Consider the following 22,514-nt stretch of genomic DNA (forward strand, 5'->3'; position numbering starts at 1 on the left):
GTTGGAACTTTGGAGGAGAAAAGGTGGGACCGTATAGGACCTAACCTAAACCTAACCCTAACCTTAGTGGGGAACATAGAACCCGGGGAACATAGGGATGACCCCGAAAAGGTTAGAGTCTTTGTCGAGTGTCTGCATCTACTTCGATACAGTGAATACGCCCTTGTGAGGCGCTCAGATTCCTGTGTAGCGTGGGCAGGAGTTTTAGAAGGGTTTTTTAAAGGAACCAATCCAAACTCTGAAGAAGCCTACAGACCCCGTGTTATCAGAGGTCTTCACCAAAATCATGGAAGAGTTACGGCTACGTCTTAGTGGACATCAAGCTTCCATCAGGGACAATTAAACAGCATGTGTTTTGTATTGAGCCACCTGGGAACATTATTTGTGAAGCACACATTCCGCATATTTGGCAAGATATCCACAATTTTCGGGCTGAAGAATATACAGACAAGATGGTAGAGCTTATGAAACAACTGGTATCTTTGGATTGGGAGACTGATAGAGAACCTAGAAATTGTGTTTCTTCAACTTGTTTTTTTTTCAGGATTCAAATTCAAAAATATCAAAAGTAGCAGATCTACAAGCTCAAAACACGTCGCTTCGCGCCCCGTTTAGAGCTTGCAGATCTGCTACTTTTGATACTTTTGTGTGACGCTGTAGTGTGATCAAGGCATTGATTTACGGAGAAAAAAAAGAGATAGGAGGTTTCTGCCCGACAACAGCGAAATGTGATATAGCCTATGAATGAATATGGAAAGTTACGTTGTATGTTTCTTTTTTTTCTCCTAAAACATTATTTTAAAGTGTTTGTGTTGGATTTTACAGGTGGAAACACCAGAGGTCCAAATGGACCCTTACAGGCCTGTGTGTGTAAACGGAACCAAATGGACCTGTGGGTCCATCTGGTTCCATTGCACACTCTCAAAGTTAAATTACCACTGAGGATTTTACAGTGTAGATTGGGCACCCAGTATAGAAACATGTCATACAGCTGAATCCAGTCAAAAAATATGAACTATAATGTCTCCAGTGGCCCATGATGATGCAACAGACCTGAAAGACAGGTTCCAGGGGGGATTGAGATGGAAGAGTGGAGGATCAGGGATGTTTTTAGAGGTGTGAGGGGAAAACCAGGGTGAAGCCTGAGGCATCTTCAACTCACCAGTCGTGTCCCAAATGACCCTCAGCAGAGTGATGTCATCTGTAGGCAGCTCCCCCCCCACACACACACACACACACACACACACACACACAAACACACACACACACACACACACACACACACACACACACACACACACACACACACACACACACACACACACACACACACACACACACACACACACACACACACACACACACACACACACACACACACACACACACACACACACACACATGCACAGTGTTGTTTTTAATTAATCCAGACCTTAGAGGATAAGACTCAAACTTTACAATAACACAAATTAAATCTCTCATGGGTCAATGCCTTGCTAAATCAGCCGCTCAAATTAAATGTGTTTATTTGATGAGATTGTCCAAAGTATAAGTTTAATACCTTTATACAATGATGTAGAGTAGAATAATGTAACTTTGTCTCAAAATGTGCCAAAAATCTTTTATTGTTAATTCACAGTGAGTGTGTTAAAGTAAACGCACGCACGCACGCACGCAGTACTATAGTGTCTCATAGTGGCCCTCACATTGAAGTCTGAAAACTATTGGTCTACAAAAAATTCATATAATTATAAATGGCAAGTGGATGAACACATCAAATTCTGCCCGAACCCGATCGTACCTGACCCGACGTTTTCGGGCCGGGCCCAAAATCCTTGCTAATTAGTCAGGCCAGGCCTCGGGTTCTGTGAAGAAGAAAAGTTTGTTGGATGCGTGACTTTGAGGACATTAAGCATTAAATGACACTTTTTCGGGTTTTCTGGCCTAAAAGTATGCTAATTGTTAGGGCAGAGCCTCATGCCGGCCCAGTTAGGTCTGGGCCTTAATTTTCATTCCCGTTGAGAACTCTAATGTTAAGTCATGCCCCTACTTCTGCCTCTGCCCACATGGGTGTTGTGAAAGATTACGTAGTGGCATACGTTGGCACAGGGGATGGCACAGCACTGTGTATGAAACGTAACAACTTGGACAATGGATTTAGAAAGGTGGGGATCAGACAGAGGAGGAGAGTCATGAGGGCTTCTCAAGACACACACCTGCTTTCATACCTGAACATGACCTTGATATTGTTCTCTTCATTCTCTGCTTTGTCTTCCTCATCTCCCTCTTCTTGTGATTCACAGGCACTGTTTAATCTCAGCAGATATTACCAGGCTGGAGACTTTGTTCTGGGTGGTTTGTTTGAGATCCACAGCAAAGTCATCTATCCTGAGTTGAACTTCACCTCCAGGCAACAGGACTACAATTGCAAAGGGTGAGTATCACACATGCAAATAGCAAGTAGAAAGGCCTAACCAGGGACAGGGGTCGCAAATTAGGCTCGGCTAGAAACCCCACGTACAATTCATGTTTTATAACTTGATACATTGTTTTTTGTATTGTCCCTGTCAAATAAACATATAAATAAAGCAAGAGAACAGGGCAACTTCTTTTGACAGTATTGATAGTATGTTGTTAATTTCTACAAATAATAATAATAATGTTTTGTGTTAGTCTTTACATGTTGGCGTTCAGGGCTGTCCAGACCATGGCGTTTGCCATCACAGAGATCAACAGAAACCCCAGCCTGCTGCCCAATGTGACCCTGGGCTATGGTATCTATGACACCTGTTTCATGCTGAGAGGTGCTCTCCATGCAGCGATGTCGACGAGAGCTGTGTCGGGTCCCCTCCGGTGCTGGGGATTGTGGGCCCCTGTTGCGCAGAAAGCTCTATCGCCGTCTCTAATGTGTTTGGTCTGTACAGAGTGCCCATAGTAAGTTTATTACTTCATCTCTAGTGTGGTAGGTTTGTACAGAGTGCCCATGGTAAGTTTATTACTTCATCTCTAGTGTGGTAGGTTTGTACAGAGTGCCCATGGTAAGTTTATTACTTAATCTCTAGTGTGGTAGGTTTGTACAGAGTGCCCATGGTAAGTTTATTACTTCATCTCTAGTGTGGTAGGTTTGTACAGAGTGCCCATGGTAAGTTTGGTAAAGCCTTTTGCCAGCTCCAATTTGATATATACTCAATTTTGGTTATTTATTTACAAATGTGATGAACAATGTATATTGACTTTTTTACAGCTTGAAATACTTGATATTTGTTACAGGCAGAAACCCTTTCCATATTTCAACTTTGAATGTTTTCTTTTTTTTCCTCTCTCTCTCTCTCTCGTAAATTAATGTCCTACTTCGTTACACAAAAGTACCCAAAAAATCAGATCTACAAGCTCACAACGTACCATGATGTGACACGTTGTAAATCAGCTATTTGTGCTTTTTTTAAGTTAAAGTGTATAAGTCTGTGTGGGTTTTCATAAACATTTCACCAATAACAATTATTAGCTTTTGACTAAATAATAACTACATTAGATCCATTGGAGCAGAGTTTTTTTTTTCTTATTCCATTTATTGAAAAATAACTGTCTTTCTGCCGACAGCGACAACATTTTATTTGCAGACAGAACATGTGAGTGGAACACATTTTTGTTTTCAGAGGGTCAGTGCAATGGACCTGAAGAGGTTTGATTCTCTGCCTGAACCTAAAAGTAGGATATCCTATGTGTGTCCACATGTTCTGTGACCTTATACCAGGGTTCTTCAATGTTCCCCCCAGAATAAGGATGCTAGGGTTCAAGTGGTTAATTAAAAAAACAGTTCCCATCATTCAAACATTTGGCGTTACTTGTAGTAACTCTGAGGACCACCTTGAGGTCCCGGACCCCCTGTTGAACACCCCTGCCTTAAACCCTACGTATCTATCACTTTGGTCAATGCATAAAAAGGTTTCAAAATGCAACATGTGCGCACAACGCACGTCCCTGGTCTCGTAAGCCGTAGGTCATTCCTAAAGGTTTTCTGCTTTGCTGTCTGTAAAGTCTGACTGTTTAATTCCTCATCAACAGCAGACCTCAGACTAACAAGGAAAACAAATCCAAGGCAACCTCTGGAAACCTCATTATGTTCAAAACCGTTACTTTTCAGGATTCAAATTCAAAAGCATCAAAAGTAGCAGATCTACAAGCTCGAAACGCGGTGTGAAGCGACACGTTTCGAGCTTGTAGATCTGCTACCTTTGACGCTGTAGTATGATCAATTAGGGCGTTAATATATGAAAAAAACACACAAAGTAAAAATATGGAGATAACAGGTTTTCTGCCCGACAACAAGGATATGACCTACACGTGTCGAACCTCTCAGGTCTTCATCGTGGTCTGAAGTGCCCTGGATGTCTTTCTACCTCCCTGTTCCACCAAAGAGCTTGTTTTAAATGGTTAATTCCAACATCAGTTATGTGTTTTTATAATCAGTCAATTGAAGGTGACAATTTGAAATGGAAGTGTTCTGCTTTCTGCTGCTTTTACCTCTTTTAGTGAGTCCTTTCAAATGCTTTCGGGAGAGGGAGAGGCCGAGGGGGTGATTATCCCACTGGATTTATTTTTATATTCTCCTGTGCTCATAATGCTCATATTCTCTGCTTGCAGGGGACATTTGGGGAATTAAAAAAAGCATATTCCAGATGTTTTGTACTTTTTACAGATCAGTTTTGCCACCGTCTCCTGTCTGAGTGACCGTCAGTTCCCCTCCCTCTTTAGAACAATCCCAAGTCGAGCCTTCACGGTGAACGTCTACAAACTATAGATGTGTTTATTTTTGTAATGTGGGGTAGTCAGGGGCAAGGTCAGAAAAATAGCAAAAATAGTAGATCGAAGGACATTCCCTCTATGCTTTTAGTTCGTTTTAGTTCGTTTTGCATCTACACACAACACAGTTTCACTTGGTTATCATTGTTGTAAAGGCCTCGTTTTTATTCTCATTTCAGTTACCTAAAATGTATTTTTTTAATTATTATAATTGTTTTAATTCAAGTTATTTTGTTATTCCATTACTTTTAGTTATCTATAATAACCCTGATCTAGACTAATTAAATATCCCTCCAATCAGGTGCGAGCTATCCTCCAGATAATGAGGCGGTTTGGGTGGACCTGGGTAGGACTGGTGGTCGATGATGACGATGCCGGCGACTGTCTCGCCAGGACCCTCCGGTCAGAGCTGGACCGCTCTGGTCTGGGATGTCTGGCGTACGTGGAGGTTATGGCCCCGTACGAATCCGTCTTGCAGAGGATCGTCACTGTGATGAAGGAATCCACGGCTCGTGTGGTCATTTATTATGCACACTTTCTTCCCAAAGTCATGAAGGAGGTTGGGCTTTATGATACATACCTATGATTTTAGGATTCATGATTATAAGGGATCTGAATTTAGATAATACAGTATTCAAGGCGAGATTTCATGTATTGGTGTTTGAGTTGATATTGTTTAATTCCGTTGTTGGGAGAGTGGGGGTGGAATTTGTATATACAGTATTCAAGGCAAGCTTATTTATTGTTCTTTTTTGGCACATTTATTGTAAGCATCTTATAAAGAAATGTGCAAAATCTATGTCTGTCTGTGTGTCTGTACGTCCGCCGGTAGTTCACGTACCTCGAGAACCGTCCGACCGTCCGACTTCAAAGTCAGTGTGCGCGTCACCAACGATTCTGTTCAACCCATTAGGTGATAAAGCAGAATGTGACAGGTCTGCAGTGGATGACCAGGCCTGGCTATACGACAGCAAAGATACTCCAGCAGCCTTCCCACATGCCCTACATGACAGGACACCTGAGCCCCGCCGTCCATCATGGAGACATGCCAGGTCTGAGGGACTTCCTGATGAAAATACATCCTGACAATGACCCTGACAACACTGTAGTGAGTCTTTTGTTTCATTCAGTATTTAAAGGTAGTTTAAGTGATTTTCTTTGGTTAAAATAAGTGTTGAATAGCTCTATATTCTGATAGTACTCATTGCTATAGAGTGTTTGTTCAGTAACATGGGTCTCCATGTCTCTCTTGCGCTTTATTAAACAGAAAATGCATTTTCAGGTCGGGATGCCAATTTTATCCAATCAGGATAGAGAACTCAGACAGGATACAGAATAACCAAGTGGAATTGATAGTGATAAATACATGAGCAGAAAAAATGTTGAATTGGAACACTATAAATTTGAAGCTGATGAATGGGTGCTTTCCCCTGATTGGCAGATTTTTTTTCACCTACCTGAAAATGTATTTTCTGTTTATTAAAGAGTTGGAGAGACAGGGAGAACCCTGTTACTGAACAAACACTCTATAGCAATGATTACGATCACAATAGAGCTATTTAACACTGTTACTGAACAAACACTATCAATGATTACTATCACAATATACAGATATTTAACACTGTTACTGAACAAACACTCTAGTCTATAGCAATGATTTTTATCACAATATAGATCACTTACCCTACCTTTAAGCTGTAATTTTAAACTGATGTCTGCTTTAAAGTAATTCACATGGTTTCATGGTGTGTCTTCAGGTGAGGGAGTTTTGGGAGTTGATATTTGGGTGTACATTTTCATATGTTCCGCCATGGTGGTTGGATGCTGGTGTAGTGATTGATGTGTACTGGACAAGAGGACCTAGCAAAAACATACTTTTTGGATATGTCTGACCTGAGGGCAGAGTATAATGTGTACAAGGCTGTGTATGCTCTGGCCCATGCCCTCCATGACATGCTGCAGTGTGAGCCAGGAAGAGGGCCTTTCATTGGGCACAGCTGTGCCAGTGTGCAAACAATACAGCCATGGCAGGTATACAATATCAATTCACACTTTCTGTTAAGGTTGTCTAGTTGGACCCCTGAGCCACTCAGGGGTATAGTGACCGGGTAGAGTGAACTGGAAACCGCAAGGTTCCCAGTTCGATCCTGGGCTGGGGGGCTCCCCCAGAGTTACTGTCAAAGTGTCCTTGAGCAAGACGCTCAACCCCTAATTGCTCCCGATGAGCACAATCTATGTAAAGCGTTTTGGATAAAAGCGCTATATAAATGCACCATTTATCATTTATTTTTACCATGATAACATGTAAATAGTGCCTAACTTTGATCAGATGTGGCGGAGCCAACTTTTAGATATTGGACAGTTAGCAAACCCAACTCCTCTGTAAGTTTCTATGATTGCCACAGAACATTCTTGGCTAATTATTTCTTGGAAAATGTAATTTGAATCTCATTTCCCATCTCGTAAAATAAGATACAAATCTAAAATAGCAATATACTATCCTTGTAATTATTTCAGATTTAGGAAGGTAAGATACAACTCGAGGTTACGGATGTAACCCCGGTTTCTTTAGAATTCGGAGTAACATACTCACTATGGGATATCAGCGCCTCCTGGCGATGAACAGAGCTACATACCATAAACTCCCGGGCCATTCATTGGCTGAGAAGGGTATGTCACGTGTCCGGTAGACCGGAAGAGGTATAAAACCTCTTGCGTGACGTGGCTCTCCCTCTTTAAAAACCGCTCTCTGCATGCAGATGCACACAAACAGGGGTGTTAGGTGAGTATGTTACTCCGAATTCTAAAGAAACCGGGGTTACATCCGTAACCTCGAGTTTCTTGTCAAATTCTCCGTAACATACTCACTATGGGATACATAAACCCCCCTGGGGCTTATAGCCATACCGAAACCCTCTCAGGTCCGCACGCCCCCTAGCCGCAAGGCCCCGTCCCCACGGACGTGACCTTTGGCCTCACGGGCCGGGGTGCGGTATACATTTGAAAGAAAAGGACCCTGACAGACCAAGTCTGCCTCATTCAGCTAATGAACAGACACAAGTCTGTCCCCTAAGTGAAAACAAGGAAACAGGGCCCCCCTCCCCTGGAAACCTACCACAGGTGGTTCCGAGGGGACTCAAGAGAAGGAAGGTAGGGAAGAGAAAGAAGGCAGGCTAAACACAAAAACCTGCCTAGCTCCCCCCATTCTAACTAGAGACAGCCGCCACGCCTAGTACAGCATGCGCCACTGACGCCGCTGCCACGTCTAGGCTGTAGAAGGCCGCAAACGTCGATGGCGACGACCAGTTCGCGGCCGCGCACACCTCCTGGACCGACACTCCCCTGGAGAGGGCCCAGGAAGTAGCCACGCCCCTAGTAGAATGAGCCTTCAGTCCTTCTGGAACTGGAACGCCACCACTGACGTAGGCCAGCCTAACGGCATCCAAAATCCATCTAGAAAGCGTCGCCTTAGCCACTGCCGCCTATCCTCCGCTGAAGCGAAAGGAGGCGGATGAAAAGCTACCAGCTCAACCGGCGTCTGGGTCACCACTCCATTCTTGGGAACAAACGCCATGTTGGGTTTAAGCAAAACCCTGCTGTCGTCTCCCAAGAACCTCATACACTCCGAACTCACTGAGAGTGCATGTATGTCGCTGACCCGTTTAGCTGTAGTTAAAGCAACCAAAAGAACCGTTTTGAGGCTAACGATCCTCAGATCCGCAGACTCAAAAGGCTCGAACGGTGGGAGGCAAAGCGCCCCCAGTACCACCGTCAGGTCCCAAGCCGGGAGCAGAGGCCTAGAGACCGGCCTGGCCCGCCTGGCGCCGTTCATAAAACGACGCACCATCGGATGTCGGCCAACCGTCATGCCATCGAAGCTCTCGTGACAAGCGGAAATGGCCGCCTGGTACACCTTAACCGTCGAGAAAGCCAGACCTTGGTTCAATTTGTCCTGTAAGAACATGAGGATGCTGCGTACCGGGGCCCGGAAGGCCTCAACCGGCGGTGACTGACTCAGACACCACGACACGAACAGGTTCCACCTTTCGTCGTACGCAGACCTCGTGGAAAGGGCCCTCGCCCCCTGGATGGTAGCCACCACATCAGGGGGCAGGCCTCTCACGGGCCAAACCCACAGGTCTAGGTCCTGAGGCCTCTCGTGGAAGATGTCGTCCCCTCCCTGCCGTACTAGGTCCCTGTGCAGTGGGAGGGGCCAAGGATCGGCGTAGAGGAGAGGTGTTATCTCTGACCTCCACACGCCCCATGCTGGAGCCACTAGCAGCACCGACCGACCCTGAAGTCTCACCCTCTCTAGTGTTGAGGGGATCAGGTCCAGTGGCGGGAACGCATACAGCAGCTCGTCCGGCCAGTCGTGTGCTAGGGCATCCATGCCCAGTGAACGGTCCCCCACCCTCACTGAGAAAAAGCGAGAACACTTCGCGTTCTCTCTGGAGGCAAACAAGTTGACCTGCGCCCGGCCAAACCTGGCCCAGATCAGGTCCGCCACCCCCGGTTTGAGGGACCAGTTCTCGTACCGAAGTCCGCCCCTGGACAGTAAGTCCGCTCCGCTGTTCAGGAGACCCGGTACATGCGAAGCTCGTATTGACGCGAGACGCGAGTCGCACCAACGCGTCAGTCTACACGCCAGGCTGTCCAACACCTGGGAGCGCAAGCCCCCCTGCCTGTTGATATAGCACATGGTCGTGGTGTTGTCTGTCCTGATAGCGACATGACAACCGCGGTAGCGAGCCTCGAAGTGTTTGAGGGCGAGGAAAACCACCATCAGTTCCAGGTAGTTGATGTGGGCCTCCCGTAGACTGGGGTCCCACACCCCCCTGGCCGAGCGGCCTTCGTGGACGGCCCCCCAGCCTGTCAGGCTGGCGTCCGTGGTGATGACCATCCGTGACGTCACAACCCCCACACTGACCCCCTCGGACAGAAAAGGCGCTTGTGACCACGGCCTGAGTGCCTCCACGCACCGTGGAGGCACTAACACTTTCCGAGAACCCATAGTGGACGGGATCCCTAGAGCCAACATCCACCTCTGGAAAGGTCTCATGTAGAGCCTGCCCAAACGGACCAGGTGTATGGCCGAAGCCATGAGACCCGCCGCTTGCATGCACAGCCTGTAACTGACTTGACGCCCCACGCGAAAAGACCTCACACAGGCCAAAAAGCTGTCTATCCTGTCTTGGGATAGGCGCGCCATGAGCGTGTTCGAGTCCAGTAGGATCCCTATGAAGGTGGTCCGCTGGGACGGAACCAACACGCTCTTCTTGGCGTTGATGGTGAAACCTAGGGACGTTAGGTGAGAGATGGCCACATGCGTGTGTTGCATCACCTCCTCCCTCGAGCCCGCCGCCAAGAGCCAGTCGTCGATGTAAGTCGACAGACGGATCCCCTGCCTCCTCAGTGGAGCCACGGCTGCGTCCGTGCAACACCCTGGGGCTGAGAGACATTCCAAAGGGGAGGACATTGTACTCGTACACCCTCCCCTCGAACCCGAAGCGCAGGAACTTCCTGTGCGGTGGGTAAATTGGAATGTGGAAGTAAGCATCTTTGAGATCGATGCTGGTCCACCAGTCCCCCTGACGCACCGTGCGTAAAAGCGCAGCGGTTGTCAGCATTCGAAAATTGAAAACCGTCAGGTATTTGTTGAGACCCTTCAGGTTCAGAATGGGTCGTACACCCCCCCCTTCTTTTTCACCAGAAAATATTTCGAATAGAAACCCAGTCGGTTCTGGTTCGGAAGTAATTCTGTGACAGCGCCTTTGCTCAAAAGGGAGGCAACCTCCTCCCTCAAAGTACTGGCCGCTGGACCCGTTGCCTTGGAAAACAACACTTTGTCTGTCATGGGGGGTTTTCTGGAGAATTGTAACCTTGCCTGACGTCAGCATCCGGTTTGTCCGCCAGCGCCGCCTGTCTGTTTCCATGGAAACCAACGTCCGAAATAAGCCTACCTTGGCCGTCGCCCTCCCGTCTGAGCCCAAAGGCTCCGTACGGAGCGTCGACAAAGCCTTCCTCCCCGTAGGGGATGCTTTGTCGCTCGTTTGTGGCGAACGAGGCCTGTAGCCCGTGAGGCGGTACGGAAAAGGGGGCATCTGTCCCTCCAAAATGGCGGAGACAGAGGTCCGCTCTTTCTGACTCAAGTACTTCCGGTTCAGTGGCGTTTGGTTGCTTCCTGTGAGACGGAAGCCTGTGAGGCGGAAGGCAAAACCGGCGTGACCCTGTTCCACTGGCGCTTTGGCGCCCTCTGGCGGACAAGGGCGACGTCGTTTTTTTTATTACCTTCATATGGTCCAAAACATGCACAGATGTTGTCCGAACAATGTCCGGGACACCGGGGTTCGGGTGTTCCCGACATTGTGGGCTCATGGAATGATGGTAATGATTTACTGCATGTACAGAGGTTATCCCAACAATGTCTGGTAGACCGGAATTCGGGTGTCTCAGGCATTGTGGGCTTATGGAAAGATGACATTGATTTATTGCATGCACAGGGGTTACCCCAGCAATGTCTGGAGCCCCGGAAATCGGGGGCCCCAGGCATTGTGGGTTTATACAATGAGAGCGTTGGAGCAGAAGTGCCCTCGGTACGGGGACCCCACTGCTCCGCTGCTCTATGCCACGTGAAAGAACGAGATTGTTTGTAACATGTAACACATTTATTTTCTTTGACAGAAAAAAAGGTACTTTTGCACACATCGCACTTTTCACTGAAACATTGCTTTGCACACATAAATCGTCCACATTCTGTACACAAAGTTTTTTCGCACTCGTGGAGCCGTCCCTGACTCTGTCCATCGAGGCCTGAAAAGCCACTGTCCTCTTCCCCAGCATGAACGGCTGAGGGGGGGGCTGAGCCGGTCTGTGCACCGGCAATATAATGTCACTTACCCCGCCCGCCATGGTGAGGCTTCCCTGTGTTGCGACGTGGAGGCCGGCTGGTGTTAGTGTTGGTGTTAGATGCGGGTGGCTGGCGGGGAGAAGCTCTGCTCCGGTTGTTCCCCGCGTCGGGAGCTCTTTCCCGCGAGCTCGTCTGGGCCGAAGAGGACCGAGAGGTGTTGGCCTGTCCACGGCGAGAGGAGGAGGAACGATCTCTGCCTGCGGGCCTTTCGCTGCGGGGTTTTGCAGAGGGAGGAGGAGCTGGCTCCAAAACCCCAGCCGCTGCTTCCCTCTGGGCCTTCCTGGAATCGGTGGAGACGCGGAGGAATTCTGAAGCGCCCGCGAAGAGATTGTCTGGCCTCAACGGGAGCACCATGACACTCTTCTTTGCATCCACCACCTCGGTTCTGAAGATGGCCAGCCTTTTCCTTGGTGACGGTGAAATGAGGCTCGGGAGTCAGGGCCACTGCATGTCGCTGGTCCATGATGCCCTGGGCCAAGACGGGGTCCATGGGGGGGCAGGCGATGAGACCCATTTTTGGCGCGTCCACCACGTCGAGAGAGAAACCCAGCCGATGCGGCTCGGAGTGAACTTCCCAGGTGGACATGAGGGCCCTCGCGAAGCCCCTTGCGGCCGGGACTTTCCTGGACCTCTGCGCACGCTGATCCTGGGGAGCCAGGCCTTGGTAGTCGTCATCTTGAACGGTGGAGGAGGCTCGCTCCTCCAGCGGACGCACGAGCTCACATCTGGCCAAGGCTCTCTCGATGATGGCCGAGATTGGTTCCTCTCGTCTGGCGGGATCGGATTCCAGCTCCTGGCTGGCCGGCCAGCTGGGCCCCAGCTGACCGCCCGAAGCTCCGAGTACGTCGTCCTGACGAGGACTGGAGGCGGCCGCTCCGGAAGCCTCCTGAAACGAGGGTATCTCACCCTCCTCTTCCCCCTCATCCATACTGTGGGTGCTGTCGTCGTCGGAACCCTCGCTGTAGTCTGGCGACGCACCGCTGTCCCGGTACGCCTGCTGTGGCAGCGGAGAAGACGGCTGGGAAGAGGGGGATGAAGCGCCGCTAGTTAGCTGCACCCGGGTGGTCCCCCCGGGCACAGCGGCAGTGGCTGTCGCCGTGCTGCGTAGCACGGCTGGTGTAGCAGCCTGGTGTTGCTGCGAGCGGTGGCTAGCGCCGCTCGTAGACGGGACTGTTGGAGGGCCCATTGTGTTCTGAGAACGCACGTGGTGGGTCCCACCACTCACGTTCCCTGGGCCGGTGTCCATGCGGGGTGTCGCTGGATCCGCGACGACCGGGGACGGGACGCCGCCCCTAGCCAGGTCGCTATCCCTGGCTAAGCGGCTATCGAGGTGTCGCCTGGAGAACAGGGCGCAGTCCTCACAACGTCCCGGTGCATCTTGGTAATGCCTCGCCGCGAAGGCATGGTGGAGTCCGAGGCACGAGATGCAGAACCCATGAGGGTCATCCCCGGCGATCATCAAGCGGAAAAGCAGCAATCCGCAGGGATGTGGAACCTCCATCTCGAGCTAACCTGTTAGCTTTCAGCCGCAAGGCTAAGAGCGTGGAAAACTCAAAGGAGGAAAACTTGCTTTTAGAAGTAAAAGAAAGAAACAGAAGATAGCCGCGGGAGCGGAAATAATAATACTTTTTTTTTTTTATAGGAGGAAAACCCGTTGGTTGATACTAGTACCACAGAGTGGGCTAAAGCTGGTTTCTGTCCTGATCAAAGTTAAGTTGTCTTATTATTAAGGTATGTCTTGAGCTGTTGCATCTGCCATGCAGAGAAGCGAAAGAGGGAGAGCCACGTCACGCAAGAGGTTTTATACCTCTTCCGGTCTACCGGACACGTGACATACCCTTCTCAGCCAATGAATGGCCCGGGAGTTTATGGTATGTAGCTCTGTTCATCGCCAGGAGGCGCTGATATCCCATAGTGAGTATGTTACGGAGAATTTGACAAGAAACTCTTGTAGTAAAGGCAGACTGCCACCATATATTAACTACAATTAATAGCTTATTATTTTATATTAGCTACCACAAAATGACATGTCTTGTCATGTGATCATATGTGTAACAAAGTCATTTTTAACAGAATGTATTGTATTTACATCACTTAACAATAAACAGACAGCCAACAAAATTTCTGTAATTGTTCTACTCATCCATATTAGTGCCGTTTAGTGGACACATCGCTTGCAGTGTGTGAGTTGATATTGTTTAATTCCCTTGTCGTATACACACTTTCTAGCTTTTGTATTACCTGGAAAAAGTCAACTTCACCACATCATCTAGGGATGATGTATCATTCGATGAGAATGGAGATGCTTTACCCATCATGGATATCGTGAACTGGGTGTGGCGCCCTGATGGACGTTTAAAGGTTCAAAATGTAGGTGTGTTCAAGAAGTCAGCCTCCGGAGATGAAGAACTCATCCTTGATGAAGACAGAATCTTCTGGAGCTTTGAATCCACAAAGGTCACTTCAGCTTTCTAAAATAACCAATGCTGATCTCATGATGTGAATGTTATGTAGTTTAGTCTGAGATTAATCATAGATAATATCTTCTGTAGCCTCCTCGGTCAGTGTGCAGTGAGAGCTGTTCTCCTGGAACCCGTGTGGCCAGAAGGAAAGGAGAACCTGTCTGCTGCTTTCACTGCATTGCTTGTTCTGAGGGAGAGATCAGCAACAAGACAGGTTAGTTTACATTACTAGTCCATACCCAGGGATGCTCACACCCAAACTATGTGCGTACTTCAGACTAGGGATTACAACTGCTACTACAGATCCATAGTCTGTGGTAAAGAAATACCAAGAAAAGTCAGAGCCCATGTGCAAGTTCCGATCATTTGGTCAACTCACTAAGGAGATACAGACAGACAGACAGACAGACAGACAGACAGACAGACAGACAGACAGACAGACAGACAGACAGACAGACAGACAGACAGACAGACAGACAGACAGACAGACAGACAGACAGACAGACAGACAGACAGACAGACAGACAGACAGGATAGGATGTAACAATGTAGGTTATCATTAGGACAATACTTTACGTGTCTGACCCTTTAACCTTGCTGTCTTTGTTAGACTCTACAGAGTGCACCAGTTGTCCAGCGGACTTCTGGTCCAGTCCCCAGCATGACCACTGTGTCCCTAAGAGCATGGAGTTCCTCTCCTACCATGAGGCCCTTGGTATCTCCTTGACAACCATCTCATTGTTAGGCACACTTATCTGTGCCATTGTCCTGGGAATTTTCGTCAATTATCGAGACACGCCCATGGTGCGCGCCAACAACTCAGAACTCAGCTTCCAACTCTTGCTGTCACTCAAACTATGTTTCCTGTGCTCTCTTCTTTTCATTGGCCGCCCCAAACTCTTGACCTGTCAACTAAGGCATGCAGTATTTGGTATCAGCTTTGTGCTGTGTGTCTCGTGTATCCTGGTAAAGACTATGGTGGTGTTGGTTGTGTTCAAGGCCTCCAAGCCTGGGGGTGCAAACATTCTGAAGTGGTTCGGTGCTATGCAGCAGAGAGGAATAGTTCTGACTCTAACTTCCATCCAGGCAACAATTTGTATAGCCTGGCTTGTGTCTGCCTCACCAACTCCTCATAAAAACACACAATACTTACATTGATAAGATAGTCTATGAGTGTGAAGTTGGATCAACAGTTGGTTTTGCAGTGTTACTAGGTTATATTGGTTTACTGGCACTCCTCAGCTTTGTCCTAGCATTCTTGGCAAGGAATCTTCCAGACAACTTCAATGAAGCCAAGTTAATCACGTTCAGCATGTTAATCTTCTGTGCCGTGTGGATAGCCTTCATCCCAGCATATATCAGCTCTCCAGGCAAATATGCAGATGTAGTGGAGGTATTTGCTATTTTAGCATCTAGTTTTGGCCTTTTAGTGGCATTGTTTGGACCAAAGTGTTACATAATGATTTTTAAACCTGAGAGAAACACTAAGAAATCCATCATGGGTCGTGAAACGTAGAAGCAGACATTCAATGATAATCAGGTCAGGTATTTTGGAACAATAGGTGTGTATCCAGTCTGGTCAGAGATGCAAACATCTATTATCTATGATAAAGCAAAGTTAGTGAAAAGTTGAATACCCTCCCTTAAACTACATTTGGTGATGTTAGACCTATATATAGATCAAAAACATCACACCCAGTTTGAAGTAATCGGTGCTCCCTTATTATTAATAACTACTTACTGCCTTACGCTCCCTTATTACTGACTCCCTACTGCCTTATGCTGCCGTATTACTGACTCCCGACTTACCGTAAATCCTCTTATAGTAACCCGGGCTTGTATTTGTTTCAACTGTAGTGGGTACCGGGCTTTTATTGAAAGGAGGCATGTATAAGAGAGAGGCCTATATTTCCATTTTTCAAACAGATCAGAATGAAAAAAATCAACATTTTGTGTCAGTTTGAACCCAGGAAAATGTACTGGGTTAATGTATTGAAACCAAGTACTGTATGAAATAAACAGTGCAAGAGGCTTGTTTTCATAGACCTGGTTGCTGATTGTCTCGCAGAATCTGGCAACAGGTCATGTGACAGGTCTAAGCCAATGGGGAGCCACTAGCAGTGTTGCTTATTTCTCTCGCAGAATCTGGCAACACTGCTCGGCTATCTCGGCTATATTGGAGGCATCAGTGAACGGAGCTGCGCAGCTCGTCTGCAGAAGTAACTAAGTACATTTACTCAAGTAGGCTACTTTACTTAAATGTTGTCCTATACTGTACATTACTCTGTGTCACGGTGATTTGAACCGACGGCAGGTAGTAGCCATAGAGGCGAGAGACGTGTCTAGCGCCCTCTTAAGACTTAAAAAAAAAGTAGGGAAAAAAAAAGGCTTGTAATTCAGGCTAGGCTTGTATTGGAAGGGAGGCTTTTAATTGCTTTTTTGAACGGCGCCCCCGGTCATTAATAGAGAGACGGCTTTTAATTGAATAGAGGTTACTATTAGAAGATTTACGGTGGGCTCCCTTATTACTGACTCCCTACTGCCTTATGCTGCCTTATTACTGATTCCCGCTCCCTTATTACTGACTCCCTACTGCCTTATGCTGCCGTATTACTGATTCCCGACTTAGGCTCCCTTATTACTAACTCCCTTCTGCCTTACGCTCCCTTATTACTGACTCCCTACTGCCTTATGCTGCCGTATTACGGACTCCCGACTCAGGCTCCCTTATTACTAACTCCCTTCTGCCTTACGCTGCCTTATTACTAACTCCACACTGCCTTACGCTGCCTTACTACTGACTCGCTTCTGCCTTATGCTGCCTTATTACTGACTTGCTTCTGCCTTATGCTGCGTTATTACTGACTCCCAACTGACTTAGGCTATTACTAACTCCCTAATGCCTTATGCTGCCTTATTACTGACTCGCAGCTGCCTTATGCTGCCTTATTACTGACTCACTGCTGCCTTACGCTGCCTTATTACTGACTCGCTGCTGCCTTATGCTGCCTTATTACTGGTTCTATTTTACCTTTTGCTCCCTTATTACTGACTCCATACTGCCGTATACTCCCAATGTTTTTTTAAGTGGTGCTACTGTCCTGTTTGTGTTGTAATACGTTGCTAATCAGTTACAGGTGTTTGTGCACTGCTTAAAATGTTGCACCTTTTCATTTTCTGCGGATGAAAGTTCTGCATGTATGTAAGAGGCAAACTATGTATAGGTTTACATTTGCAAACGTACACGTAAATCTAAAGCTATTACTTTCTAATTGCATTATTTTTCAAGGTCTCTGATTACAATGAGTTAAAACTGATGACCAGTTCTAACCCATGCCCACTTATCCCATATATAGCCCATATAAGACCTAGACATGGGTGACCGGTTCTAACCTATGCCCACTTAGCCCATATATAGCCCATATGAGACCCAGACATGGGTGACCAGTTCTAACATATGCCCTTTAGCCCATATATAGCCCATGTAAGACCCAGACATGGGTGACCAATTCTAATCCATGCCCACTTAGCCCACACATAGCCATATGGGACCCAGACATGGATAACCAGTTCTAACCCATGCCCACTTTGCCCATATATAACCCATATGGAACCCACTGTTGTGTTACCAGTTCTAATCCATGCCCACTTAGATCACATATAGCCCATATGGGACCCAGATATGGGTGACCAGTTCTAACCCATGCCCATGTAGCCCATATTTCTTTGCAGTTTACCTCCTCATTTAAACATGCCCTAGTTCACTCCATTCTTAAAAAACCTGGACTTGATCCTCATCTTCCTAGTACATTTCAAAACTGTCATTTCTGTCTAGAAACTGCTAGAAGAAATCATCTCCACACAGCTCATTGACCACTTACAGCACAACAATCTGTTTGAGACCTTCCAATCTGGCTTCAGAGCCCTCCATAGCACCGAGATAGCATTTGTGAAAGTAACCAATGACCTACTCATGAGTCTAGATCAGGGTTCCCCAATTACTTTTCCCCAAGGGCCAAATTATGTCTCGGGTACCAAGCCGAGGGCCAGGGGCATTGTGCCATCCTGTGTTGAGGGTCACACAAGGAAAAAATGCACTCTGGAAACAAAATAAGTTGAGAACCAACCATTTACTTAAAATATTTGGTTGTTACAGTCTGCTTGAAAAGTAATACAGATTAACAGCAGCCAGTTGTACATACTGAAGTTCAGAATCAACAATTTACTTACAGATGTGTTTGTTACAGTCTGCTTCCCCAATAGGCGGCCCTATTGGGGAACCCTGGTCTAGATGCTGGTGACTCCTCGATCCTGGTCCTTCTTGATTTAAGTGCGGCCCTCGACACAGTGGATCACAAGATTCTTGTAAATCACCTGGAGTCATGGGTGGGTCTCGATGGCACTGCCCTCCAACTACTCCGCTCCTACAGTACCTCTCAAATAGAATTTTCTCTGTTGTTGTTGGTAATGCCTCCTCCTCATCAGCCCAGCTCATGTGCGGTGTCCCACAAGGGTCCATACTTGGCCCCCTATTATTTTCAGTTTATATGCTCCCCCTCGGTCATGTAATTCGTAAACACATTATCCAGTTCCATTGCTTTGCGGATGATACCTAGTTCTATCTTACACTAAAAACCTCCGACCCTAGTTGCCTATATCCTACTTCAAAGCTTGCTTGGCCGATATTCACTCCTGAATGTCTCAACATTTTCTATAGTTAAACTCCGACATATCTGACATTATTGTCTTGGCCCCTTGGCAACTAATGTGACTCCCGTAGCGAGGATCCTGGGTGTCCAATTTGACTCCGAACTCTGGTTTGAAAGACAGATAAAAAAGGTGGTACAAACTTGCTTCATGCACTTACGAAACATCTACAAGATCCAATAGTTTCTTTCTACAGACAATCTTAAGACTGCTGTGAATGCTCTGATATATTCTCGCCTTGATTACTGTAATGCCTTGTACTCTGGTCTCAGCCACAGCTTAATACATCGCCTGCAACTGGTTCAAAATGCGGCAGTTAGGCTCATCACTGGTACCAGGAGATTTGATCACATAACCCCTGTTTTAGCTGCACTTCACTGGCTGCCAGTCGCCTTCAGGATTGATTTTATGATTTTACTGTTAACTTTTAAAGCTCTGGTCTAGCTCCTAGCTATTTATGTTACATGGTTGAACCCTATGTGCCAGTGCGTTAGATCATCTAGTCGGGGTCTACTGGAGATTCATAAGGCTACTTTGGTGACCAAAGGAGATCGGGTCTTTGCTATAAAGGCCCCTAGACTCTGGAACAGCCTATTACAGAAACTCAGGTTAACCCGATCATTATCGAGTTTTAAATCCCTCTTAAAAACCCATTTCTACAGAATGGCCTTTTTAACTCCTTGAGATAAATCGTTTTTGTTATTGCTCTGTTCTATTGTAAATGTAATACTGTAATTGCATTATTGCATTGTTGTTGTTGATTGCTGTTTTGATTGTTCAAGCCCTTTGTAACATTGTTTTAAAAAGTGCTATACAAATAAAGTTCAAAATCTACAAAGTAACTAGTAACTAAAGTTTTCAAATAATTGTAGTGGCGTAAAAGTACAACATTTGCCTCTGAGGTAGTGGAGTAGAAGTCAAAGTACTAAAAATACCTCAAATTGGTACATGTACTTAGATACTTTACACCACTATGGAGAACCGGGCGGCCTGCCTGCTTTGATGACACAGCGCTTGATGATGACGTCACCGTCTGTGTTGAGCAACACAGATACAAAGCGACAAATATGCTGTGTATTTTTCATCTTTGTATCTTTGTATCTGCCCTTATGAACGCAGCAGATTAATTAAAAAATGAAGAGTGGCGGATACAGAATGTCTTTAGGGGAAGGCCTGGAAACATCATGGTAGGCCCCCCAGAAAGGGGGGGGGGGCAGGCAGTGCAAGCTGTCAGTCCAAATGTCTTTCAATCGCAATTGACGTGCGATTGAAAGACAGTTGGAGAGAGTTGAATAACCTCTTGAAATAACCTGAAATAATAATAGCCGGTCTCCTATTTATTTAGATTTTTACACCTTTTAGCTTAGTTATTACAATAGGCTTTGCAATGAATATATGATCATTGGTCACCCTACTTCGATATGACTTACAGTACGTTACGAGATCAATCAACATAACAAGCAATACAAATTACACAGGGCAGCGCAAGACAAAAAAACAAAACAATAACAGGTTAATACAACAAGTTTTAACCCCTGCAATGTCATCATAATCCAAATAGTGTCTAGTTCTTTTTCAAATGAGAAAAGTATCAAGTTCAAGTGCATTCACTTGAACTTGATACTCATGGTGATCTCATTCTCATTCTCATTCTCTGTATTCTATTTTTTTTGCAGAGAAAAGTCTCTCCACATCATTTCATTCCCGATCTAGGCTATTCTCTATTTGATATTATAAATTAACCAAGTGTGTTGTTACATTTCAGTGATTACAATCCCATACAGATCACATGGATGGACCCTTTAAAAGTTAAGAGAGAGAGAGAGAGAGAGAGAGAGAGAGAGAGAGAGAGAGAGAGAGAGAGAGAGAGAGAGCGAGAGAGAGAGAGAGAGAGAGAATTGTTAAGTAAGTGATTTACTAATAGCTTGTTCATACTCCTTTGAACTTATATAAGGCATAGTTATAAATCATTAGCATACAGGTAATAAGTCATTAACTAATAGTTTGTGAGTAATCTATAAATGATCTCTAAGTGATGGTTATAACTCCTTAACTAACTGTTAACAAATATTTAACAAAACATTATTAACTCATTAACTAATGGTTTATAAATGTTCTATTAACTAGTTGTAAGGCATTATAAGACATAGTTATACATCATTAGCATACAGTTAATATTGGTTCTCAAAGTGGGGTCCGGGGACCCCCAGGGGTCCTTGACGGAGTTATAGGGGGTCCCCTGCTAAATGATAGATTAGGAACCAAAGGGTCCATTTGGTTCTATTTGTACACTCTCAGAGTTAAATTAACATTGATTTTACAATAAAAATGGGGGTCCCAGAGATAAAAATGCCATTAAATGCGATGGGGTCTGTAGCCTAATGCATGTCAAACTTAGCCTGGTAAACCCCCCTCCCTCCGGAAATCTCATTTGCATTTGGTTTCAGGAAGGAGGGTCTGGGATTGCTCACAGAGTAAAGCTGCCCGAACTGCTGCGCATTCGAACCAATCAGCGGCTGCTAGGGGCGGGATCATCCAATCACCTGCCTAGTAGCTTGAAAAAATGAAACTCCGTCTGTCATCGATTCTGCGACCGGAGTCTCAGATGCAAGTACGCTGTGAAACAAAATTTGTGTCGCAAGCTTCTTCCATTTGACGGAGTGAGGTTATGTCAAACTGGGGGTCCTTGAAATTAAAATGGTTGAGAATCACTGCTAGAGCCGTTAAAACTTCTCTCATGGGGGTCCCCTGGCATATATTTTCAAATGGGGGTCCGCAGGCTAATAAGTGTCCATCTGAGGGTCCTTGACATGAAAAAGTTTGAGAACCACTGCTGTATTGGACTCGGCCAGATGGCGTATGACATCCAATTTGGCGGTGGTATTGCTGGGTTGGAGCACTGAAAGACCATGGCGCTGGATGGTTGTGATGGAAGCCCGTCCTGGCGTGGACCTTCATCTCCGCCCCGGCCTCCCACGCCCTGGTCTTCCAGCTCGATGAATGGGTGGCGACTTTTGTTTCACAAGTTGGTCTTGCACCATTTCTTGTTACTGCAGGGGAGGCCACGTGGAGGCTGTCTCCCCCCTATTTTTGTAAGTCACAGACTGTGACTGATGAAAATACTGTGAAAATACTGTGACTCAACAGAATCTAACAGGTGTCTTTCAAATCTGTTTGGAAGATATTGCAAAAAAGCAATGAAGCCTGTTTCAGCATCAGGGTACATGTAACAATTACAGTTAATTTAAACTGTCACATACTATTCTTACCTCAAATTAATTCCAATACATTTGAAAGGAAATGTTGCCCCCTCCCCCATCCACTCAACTAATACTCTGGAAGGTCATATCTTATCACAATATAATTAAATAGTAAGCCCTATGACAATTTGGATGTGATTTGAAAAGCAAAACACTTCAGTTATTGAAATCATGTAGCCTACCTCTACAGTGAAACATTACCTTCATGACGGTACTGTTTTAAATACATTTTACAACAAATATTGACTGATACAGTGAATACATATTATTATTGCATTGCTTATGAATTCTTCCATCTTTAAAACTGAAGGTACATCCAGCTGTCCGCAGGGGGCAACATTGTTCAGGAAGAGCCAATATAGTCTGGTGACATAT

The sequence above is a fragment of the Gymnoscopelus braueri genome (genome assembly GCF_963280865.1).
Source record: "Gymnoscopelus braueri genome assembly, chromosome: 6".
Lineage (NCBI taxonomy): Eukaryota > Metazoa > Chordata > Actinopteri > Myctophiformes > Myctophidae > Gymnoscopelus > Gymnoscopelus braueri.